The following is an 11,112-nucleotide window of genomic DNA, read 5'->3' as shown; positions in this document are numbered from 1 at the left end:
AATAAAAGGGCTATTGCAGGGGGCTTTTACTATGTACGCTGCAAAAAACTCTTTTGTAGGGGGCAATTAATTTGTACGCTGCAACAACCCTTTAAAGGGTTTGACCCGCGTTGACCTACTAGTTGTTGAAGCGTATTAACACATGTACGCTGCAACAAGGGGGCTGCAACAGGGGTTTTTTCTACTAGTGCAAGCAAGATTTCTTTGGAGTTAACCATTGACAAGGACGAGCTATAGAGCATCGTGTTTTGAAATGGCAACATGGATTGAAGACCATGAGTTGTTGCGTGGGAAATTAAAATAATAATTTCTATGTTCTAAGATATAGTTGGAAAGTCTTCCACATATCTATGAACTGCTTGGATAGGTAAATCCAAACAAAGCATCACTAGCAACCTATACAGTTGAAGTAAAAGTAATTATTGCCTAAGAAGCAATAAAACAGGGTTGTTTAAAGTTCTTCACTGAACTTGGGTAGATCACCTATCTGCTGGATTGATGGTTCTTCATTGAAAAATGCATAGAACCACTCTTGAAACAAGAAAAACGTCTGCTAACTTGATGGTTCTTCATTGAGAAATGCGTAGAACCACTATTATAGTAAGAAAGACTAGATCACATAATAAACAAACTCAAAAGATCTTATCATCATATCTCGAATATTATTCGATGAAAAGGATATTAAGTTTGGCAAAGCATGATAACTAAAACTATGCAACAAGTGAGAAGCAACACTCACATTGTAGCACTGGAAATCAAGCAAAGCTTTGAATTCCATGAACTGTTTTAAAGATGGGTTTGAGGCCCATGGTTGTAAAACATTGGGGTTGAACATTTATCATATATGAAATGTATTTTCATATTCCATTTAATCTTGGTTTAGTATTAAATGATGAGTCCCTTCAATTTGACGAAATATTCAAGATAGACTGTCAGGACCAGTCCTGTGACTAAGAAATGTCTATCAAGTGAACTTGAATGTCAAAAGTTGAAAATGGTCCCTGGTCGGAGTTTTCTATAAAGATGGACGCATAGAAAACGTTAGACGACTAGAATGCAAGATGACTAGTAGTTCTGTTTCTTGAACTATGTGGACATGGCAATGTCGTAATCATTTGCATAGATACTTACTTTGGGAAGACTAGTATCGGACAGACCTATGAAACTTTACTGTAAGAGATGAAGATCTGTCATAAGTAAATTTCATTAAAATTATTAGACACTAAATCCTCAATACCTGAGTGATTTGAGATTACTTATTTGAGAACTGGTTACTTTGACGTTGACCAACCGTCGCACCGCAAAAGGAGGCTATAAAGGCAACGCTCGGGTAATCACCTATCAAAGGAAGTCTAATCTCAAGATCGCAAGATTGGGATTGTCCGTGAGATGCTTAAAAGTTGTACAAGGCCACTCGGAGAGCTAGAAACTGTAAAATGCATAGCCGTGCTCGGATGAATCATAGGCTATGAATATCTGTTTATTTGATCAGTTGAACTCTGAAACCGAGAAACACCTCTGGACATAATAAGGATGACAACTCTTACCTTATGTTCAAGAGCAAGCATCGAGCGACAATGGAATTAGGAAATGCACACTTGTCCCTAAGGACAAGTGGGAGACTGAAGGAAATAATGCCCTTGGTCCAAGTATGCATATAATATTAAGTCTAATAAATGCGGTTCAGTATTAATTAACAAGTTAATAATTCAGTGAGATCAAGTGAGTTGAATGCCTAGCTAGAGGCCGCTTCAGTTCAAGTGGAATTAATGATATTAATCCACAGCTTACTCTTGACTGAACCCGTAAGGTCACACAAATAGTACGTAAACGGATCAAGTATTTAATGGCATTAAATACTCCATCTATGGATATTCGGAATCGACGGATCTTGGTTTCAGTGGGAGCTGAGATCGTCATAAGCAAGAAATGAATACTCCGGAAACGATGATATTGCCGGAAACGGAAATATGGATCGTATCGGAAATATGAATATTATCCAAGTCGTAGATGTTGCCGGAAACGGAAACATGGTACGTATCGGAAAATATTATTGGAAATGGAAATATTGCCGGAATCGGAAATATTGCCGGAAACGGAAATATTGTCAGAATCGGAAATATTATCGAAATCGGAAAAATAATTCCGGAAACGGAAATATTAAATATTTGTTCGAAACGGAAATTAATTCGGGAATGGGAAATATTAAATATTGTTCGTATCGGAAATGAATTCCGGAATCGGGAATTTAATCGGAAGCGTATCGTATGAATAAGCATCGGACGAGGCTCGCTAGACGAAGGCCCAGCACGAAGCCAGGCCATCGCCCAGCAAGCCACATGCATCACCAACACACGCCAAGCCTCGACCAGGCCCAGCGCAAGGCCAGGCCCAGCCAAGGCCTTGGGCGCGCGCGCGGACACAAGCAGCTAGCATGGGCCGAGGCGATGTGTGCTCAGCATGGGCCGCAAGGCCTGCGCGAGTGTACGATGCTCGTGCGATGCTCGTGTGGGTGCTATACGAATCCTAAAGCTATCGGGATTCGATATATGATTAAATCCTAAACCTATTAGATAATGTTTATTTAATAGAGTCCTAGCAGGATTCTAATTAAACTAATTGGTATCCTAATAGGTTTACAAATCCTTTTCCATAACACTATAAATAGGTGCCTAGGGTCACAATTTATAGATACAATTGAAGTATTCAAAGGTAAGATTTTCAAGAAAAATCAGTCACTCTCTTGCCCCTATTTAGCCGAAATCTATACTACCTTAAGGGCGATTCTAGTTGGTCAAGATTAAGGCGGATCCGGACATGCTGTGGACTATCTACGGAGGGACGACACTTGGAGTCCTAAAGAATTGTTCTTGTTCGGTTCGGGCGCAGCTAGGGAGGGCACGCTACAAAGTGTATGCATCTAAATTATGCTATATGATTATGTGTAAATAATATGTTTCCTGGCTTTATGGTTTTTCCGCATGATTTATGTTTATTCATATGTATCATAACCTAACAATTTGAACCATTCCTCCAAACATGAGTAATTATGATTGCTCGTTTGAAGCATAGTTACTTTGACGCTCGCAAAACGTCGCACCGTAATAGGAGATAATAAAAGCAGTTATTGGGTGTAATATGAATCAAAGTGATTATTCATAGATTACAAGATTGGATTGTCCTCCTATCTTTGATAGGATATGGTGTTGTGTAACAAGGACTCTCAGAGAGTTAGATACTGTGAAAATGCATGGTCGTGCTCATAATGGTTAAAGGCTTAATCTTCTGTAAAAGTTTAGCAGTTGAACTTAGTAAGCCGAGAAACACTTATGGACCTAATAAGGATGGCTTGGATCTTACCTTATGTTCAACAAATAACACTGAGTGACAAGGGAATGTGAATGCACACTTGTCTAAAGGACAAGTGGGAGACTCAGAAGGAAATGTGTCCTTCACCCAATGTGCATTAGTCTAATACCTAAGGTTCAGATTAATTACGAACAATTAATTCAGTGAGATCAAGTGATCGGAATAGCTGGCTGGAGCAATGCTTCCAATCAGTGAGTTCTAATCCAAATTAGGCTCACAACTTACTCTTGACTTAACCTATGAGGTCACACCATTGGCATGTAACAGATCATCAGATTAAATGAATAGAAAATTCATCTATGAGCTTTTCGGGAAATTAGTTCGGAAAACCTAATTATACGATCAAACGTTGGATGGAAAATCGTATATCGTATTGCGTATATTCGTAAGATAGGCGAAAAAAATAATCATATCGTACGACGTTGAATCGTCAAATACGAAACGATAAATTGTCGAAGCATAATTTAATCGCAACACGAAGAAGCAACCACGAGCCAAGCGCACAAGGCGAAAGGCCCATGAGCGCAGCGCTGGCCCATGGCCTCACTGCCTAGGCGCGTGCGCGCGGAGCAAGAAGGAGCAGCGCTGCGGCCCACGGACCAATAACGTGCTTGTTGCATGCTGTTAGTTCGACTGGGGTGAGCTGGCCGGTCGAGGCCTTTGGCTTTGGCCGTTTAGCTTGGCAAGTTAAAGGTTATTTTAATAACCTGTTCACATATGTTTTTCCCTTAACCTAATATCCTATTCATTCTACCCAAGCACCTAGAGAACCCTAATTCTCTATGTGCATCCATTAAAGTGTTCTTCCCAAAAGAACAATATCTCGAAGGAGATCTAAGCCATTAATCTCAAGACGGACCTGAACGTGTCGGGGAACCAAGTAGAGGAACAACATTTGGAGTTCTTGTTCGTGTTCGCTGAACTAAGGGGAAAACACGCTACAAACGTAAGTTATGCTTAATCTGTACTTTATACATGCTTTCTTGCTTTGGGGTTATTCCTCTATCATGTGATGTATTTAACTGTAAACCCCTACAAATCATTACTCAAGTATGCAATTACTCCCGAAACACGCTCTCTCTCTACTTTCTCTTTCTACAAAGAACTGACTTGAGCGTCGATGAGGGTTTTCTCGGCAACCCCCCCGAGCCAGTTTACGTTTGTCCTTTTGTAGGAAAATACAGCAGTCAAGTACTCAAAAGCAACAACCAAATACTCAAAAATAACAGCTCGATTGAAGGAAACGATTCGCCTGGTTGACGGAGCTTCCCTATTTTATACTTAGCATTTTCTTCGCGGGAAGAGTTGGCGCAGACTGTGGGGAAGCCAACTACAAGCCATGGTTAATACTCGAAGAACCAGACAACAATCCTCCTCTCATCTATCGGAATCCCATCCCAACTTTGGAATCATGCCCACTCCACGCTACGGAGATTATCACGATATTGATCAAGAGCACGAGAAACACCAGCCTCGTGTTGAGGATCACCTCGAGAATCTGGTCACCCGAAAGGGCTTGGATCAGATGGCTACTCAGTTCAATGAGGCAATTTGCAACCTCCAAGGAGTTGGGGAGGGGTCTTCAATGAAGCCACCAACTCGTCATATCAACTCGAGACTAAGCACATCATCGCACACCATCCAGATGGCGCGGCCCCAAGGTGTAAGGAAAAGTCTAGGTGATAGGGACGGGGCACAACCTCCCCCTCACCAATCAAGAGCCAGCCAAGATGCTCGCCGAGTGATTGAAGTGCGACAACTATGCAGAGGAGACCTTGATGCTCGAGATCTCTTAAACAGGAGGTACCTCGACTAGGCCATACCCGCAATCAGGAGTGATAGGATCGCCCGAGGACTCCACTCCTCTAGTGCTGAGTCCACTATGTCCGCACGAGGCCATCCTACTCCACCAAGACAAGTTGATCGAATCAAAGTTAGCTCTCGCAAGACACCCACCCGAGAGGTAAGCCGAAAAACACCTCCCAGAGAAGTCCGCCTAAGGACATCTCCCAAGAGACACTCATCTCCCCCCATGAAGAGACGTCACTCACCTCCTAGCCGGGTCATAGGACACTCCCCTCTCCCTCCAGCAAGGGATTCACCCCCCATTCGGAAGCCAATGGCTCATTCATTTCTTCATCGGCCAAAGGGTCGTTCACCCTCAAGAACCACAAAGAGCCCTCCACGCTGTATGCGAACCTACTCTCCTCACCAAGAGAACAAAGATAGACACACCTCACCAAGGGGAAGATGGGGCTCCCCTTACCTCATAGATGATAGGTGCGGGTACGCCTTATCACTAGAGGAGGCCCTCACTCCCTTCTCCCAAGAGATAATTGTTAGGTTATGATACATATGACAATCCATAAATCATGCGTAAAAACCATAAAGCCAGGAAAGCATATTATTTACACATAATCATTTAGCATAGTTTAGATGCATACTCTTTGTTGCGTGCCCTCCCTAGCTGCGCCCGAACCGAACAAGAACAAGTCTTTAGGACTCCAAGTGTCGTCCCTCCGTAGATAGTCCACAGCACGTCCGGATCCGCCTTAAGATTGACCAACTAGAATCGCCCTTAAGGTACTTAGAATTTTCGGCACTTTATAGGCAATTGTATGACTGAATTTTGCTCTCAAAAACTCACTTTGAATACTTGAATGCTCGATGTAAATATGTGACCCTAGGCACCTATTTATAGAGTTATGGAAAAGGATTTGGAATCCTATTAGGATACTAATTTATTTAATTATAATCCTACTAGGACTCTAATTAAATAAACTAAATCTTTTAGGATTAGATTTAATCATATGACAAATCCCGGTAGCTTTAGGATTCGAGTAGCACACAAACACACACGCACGCACAGCAGCCCACGAGGGGCGCACTGCGCGCGCGCGCAGCCCGCGAGCTCGCAGCCCACTGCCGCAAGCCCACACGCTGCCGTAGCCTTGGCGCGCGCTGGGCCTGCCTTGCGGTGGGCCTGGCGCAGCCTTGGCTGGTGAGTTTGTGGCGCGCTGGCTTGCTGGGCGATGGCCCGGCTTCGTGCTGGGCCTTCGTCTGGCAGGCCTCGTCCGATGCTAATTCGTACGATACGCTTCCGATTAATTTCCCGATTCCGGAATTCATTTCCGATACGAACAATATTCAATATTTCCGATTCCGGAATCAATTTCCGTTTCGAACAAATATTTAATATTTCCGTTTCCGGAATTATTTTCCGATTCCGATAATATTTCCGATTCTGACAATATTTCCGTTTCCGGCAATATTTCCGATTCCGGCAATATTTCCATTTCCGATAATATTTTCCGATACGTACCATGTTTCCGTTTCCGGCAACATCTACGACTTGGATAATATTTATATTTCCGATACGATCCATATTTCTGTTTCCGGCAATATCATCGTTTCCGGAGTATTTATTTCTTGCCTGTGACGATCTCAGCTCCCACTGAAACCAAGATCCGTCGATTCTGAATATCCATAGATGGAGTATTTAATGCCATTAAATACTTGATCCGTTTACGTACTATTTGTGTGACCCTACGGGTTCAGTCAAGAGTAAGCTGTGGATCATTAATTCCACTTGAACTGAAGCGGCCTCTAGCTAGGCATTCAGCTCACTTGATCTCACTGAATTATTAACTTGTTAATTAATACTGAACCGCATTTATTAGACTTAACATTGAATGCATACTTGGACCAAGGGCATTATTTCCTTCAGTCTCCCACTTGTCCTTAGGGACAAGTGTGCATTTCCTAATTCCTTTGTCGCTCGATGCTTGCTCTTGAACATAAGGTAAGAGTTGTCATCCTTATTATGTCCAGAGGTGTTTCTCGGTTTCAGAGTTCAACTGATCAAATAAGCAGATAATCATAGCCTATGATTCATCCGAGCACGGCCATGCATTTCAAAGTTTCTAGCTCTCCGAGTGGCCTTGTACAACTTTTAAGCATCTCATCCCGATTTATGGGAGGACAATCCCAATCTTGCGATCTTGAGATTAGACTTCGTTTGATAGGTGATTACCTGAGCGTTGCCTTTATAGCCTCCTTTTACGGTGCGACGGTTGGTCAACGTCAAAGCAACCAGTTCTCAAACAAGTAATCTCAAATCACTCAGGTATTGAGGATTTAGTGTCTAATAATTTTAATGAAATTTACTTATGACAGATTTTCATCTCTTACAGTAAAGTTTCATAGGTCTTGTCCGATACTAGTCTTCCCAAAGTAAGTATCTATGCAAATGATTATGACATTGCCATGTCCATATAGTTCAAGAAACAGAACTACTAGTCATCTTGCATTCTAGTCGTCTAACGTTTTCTATGCGTCCAATTTTATAGAAAACTCCGACTAGGGACCATTTTCAACCTTTGACATTCAAGTTCACTTGATAGACATTTCTTAGTCACAGGACTGGTCCTGACAGTCTATCTTGAATATATCGTCAAATTGAAGGGACTCATCATTTAATAAACCACAAATTAAATGGAAAAATGAATTCTTTTCATTTATTGTGAATGATTAACCAATAATGTTTTACAAAGATTTAAACTCTAAAACTTTAAAACATTAAACAGGGTCATCAAAGCCATTCTCCAATATGCTTGATTCCCATAGCTGCAGTGTGCGAGTTGTGCTTCGCCTGCGGCAGAGGTTTAGTCAATGGATCTGATATGTTGTCATCAGTTCCAATCTTGTTTATCTCGACTTCTTTTCTTTCAACGAACTCTCGTAGAAGGTGAAATCTACGAAGTACATGCTTGACTCTCTGGTGGTGTCTAGGCTCCTTTGCCTGTGCAATAGCTCCGTTATTATTACAATACAGGGCTATTGGTCCTTTAATGGAGGGGACTACACCAAGTTCATCTATGAAATTCCTTAGCCATATAGCTTCCTTTGCTGCTTCATGTGCAGCAATGTACTCCGCTTCAGTTGTAGAATCCGCAATGGTGCTTTGCTTAGCACTTTTCCAGTTTACTGCTCCTCCGTTGAGGCAGAAGACAAACCCAGACTGTGATCTGAAATCATCTTTGTCTGTTTTGGAAACTTGCATCCGTATAGCCTTTAACAATTAATTCATCATCTCCACCATAGACCAGGAAGTCATCTTTGTGCCTTTTCAGGTACTTCAGAATATTCTTGGCAGCAGTCCAATGCGCCTCTCCTGGGTCTGACTGGTATCTGCTCGTAGCACTGAGTGCGTACGCAACATCCGGGCGTGTACATATCATAGCATACATTATTGAACCAATCAATGATGCATATGGAATCCCATTCATTCGTCTACGCTCATCAAGTGTTTTTGGGCACTGATTCTTGCTTAGAGTCATTCCATGAGACATGGGTAGGTAGCCTCGCTTGGAGTCCGCCATCTTGAACCTATCAAGCACCTTATTGATATAAGTGCTTTGACTAAGTCCAATCATCCTTTTAGATCTATCTCTGTAAATCTTGATGCCCAATATGTACTGTGCTTCTCCTAGATCTTTCATCGAAAAACATTTCCCAAGCCAAATCTTGACAGAGTTCAACATAGGAATGTCATTTTCGATAAGTAATATGTCGTCGACATATAATACTAGGAAAGCAATTTTGCTCCCACTGACCTTCTTGTATACACAAGATTCGTCTGCGTTCTTGATGAAACCAAAGTCACTGACTGCTTCATCAAAACGTATATTCCAGCTCCTGGATGCCTGCTTCAATCCGTAGATTGACTTCTTTAGCTTGCATACCTTTTTAGCATTCTTTGGATCCTCAAAACCTTCAGGTTGTGTCATAAACACAGTTTCTGTTAAAACGCCGTTTAAGAAAGCAGTTTTGACATCCATCTGCCATATTTCGTAATCGTAATATGCAGCGATTGCTAACATTATCCGAATAGACTTTAGCATTGCAACTGGTGAAAAGGTTTCATCGTAATCCACACCGTGGACTTGCCTGTAACCTTTTGCAACCAATCTAGCTTTGAAAACTTCAAGTTTCCCATCTTTGTCCTTTTTCAGTTTGAAAACCCATTTGCTTCCAATGGCTTGGTAGCCATCTGACAAATCGACCAAATCCCATACTTGGTTTTCAGACATGGAGTCTAATTCAGATTGCATGGCTTCTTGCCATTGCTTGGAGCTAGGGCTCGTCATAGCTTGTTTGTAAGTCGCAGGTTCATCACTTTCAAGTAATAGAACGTCATAGCTCTCGTTCGTCAAAATACCTAAGTACCTTTCCGGTTGAGATCTATATCTTTGCGATCTACGCGGGGTAACATTTCTAGTTTGACCATGATTCTCTCCAGATTCTTCTAAAGATCTCTGAGTTTCATCCTGAATGTCATCTTGAGCATTCTCTAGAGTTTGCTGTTCGACTCGAATTTCTTCGAGGTCTACTTTTCTCCCACTTGTCATTTTGGAAATGTGATCTTTCTCCAAAAAGACACCATCTCGAGCAACAAACACCTTGTTCTCAGATGTATTGTAGAAGTAATACCCCTTTGTTTCCTTTGGATAGCCCACAAGGATACATTTGTCAGATTTTGGATGAAGTTTGTCTGAAATCAATCGTTTGACGTATACTTCACATCCCCAAATCTTCAGAAAAGACACATTTGGAGGCTTTCCAAACCATAATTCATATGGAGTCTTTTCGACAGCTTTAGACGGAGCTCTATTTATAGTGAGTGCAGCTGTATTTAGTGCATGTCCCCAAAATTCTAATGGAAGTTTGGCCTGACCCATCATTGACCTGACCATGTCTAGCAAGGTTCTGTTCCTCCGTTCCGACACACCGTTCCATTGTGGTGTTCCAGGAGGAGTCAATTCTGATAGAATTCCACATTCTTTCAGATGGTCATCAAATTCATAGCTCAGATATTCACCGCCTCTATCAGACCGCAGTGCCTTAATCTTCTTGCCTAATTGATTCTCTACTTCACTCTGAAATTCCTTGAATTTGTCAAAGGATTCAGACTTATGCTTCATTAGGTAGACATAACCATATCTACTGAAGTCATCAGTGAAAGTGATAAAGTAGCTGAAACCACCTCTAGCATTTGTACTCATTGGTCCACATACATCTGTATGGATTAAACCCAATAGTTCATTTGCTCTTTCTCCAACTTTAGAGAAAGGTTGCTTTGTCATTTTGCCAAGTAAACATGATTCGCATTTACCATAATCCTCTAAGTCAAATGGTTCTAGAATTCCTTCCTTTTGAAGTCTTTCTAAGCGTTTCAAGTTTATATGGCCTAATCGACAATGCCACAGATAGGTGAGATCTGAATCATCCTTTTTGGCCCTTTTGGTATTTATGTTATATACTTGTTTGTCGTGATCTAATAAATAAAGTCCATTGACTAATCTAGCATATCCATAAAACATCTCTTTAAAATAAAACGAACAACTATTGTCTTTTATTAAAAAGGAAAATCCCTTAGCATCTAAGCAAGAAACTGAAATGATATTTTTAGTAAGACTTGGAACATGGAAACATTCTTCCAGTTCCAAAACTAGCCCGGAGGGCAACGACAAATAGTAAGTTCCTACAGCTAATGCAGCAATCCGTGCTCCATTTCCCACTCGTAGGTCGACTTCACCCTTGCTTAACTTTCTACTTCTTCATAGTCCCTGTGGATTGGAACATAAGTGTGAGCCACAACCTGTATCTAATACCCAAGAAGTTGAATTAGCAAGTATACAGTCTATAACGAAAATACCTGAAGATGGAACGTCTGTTCCGTTC

This window comes from Spinacia oleracea, chromosome 5 (assembly GCF_020520425.1).
Source record: "Spinacia oleracea cultivar Varoflay chromosome 5, BTI_SOV_V1, whole genome shotgun sequence".
NCBI classification, from domain to species: domain Eukaryota; kingdom Viridiplantae; phylum Streptophyta; class Magnoliopsida; order Caryophyllales; family Amaranthaceae; genus Spinacia; species Spinacia oleracea.
The sequence above is the reverse complement of the archived record's forward strand: the minus strand, read 5'-3'. Positions refer to the sequence as shown.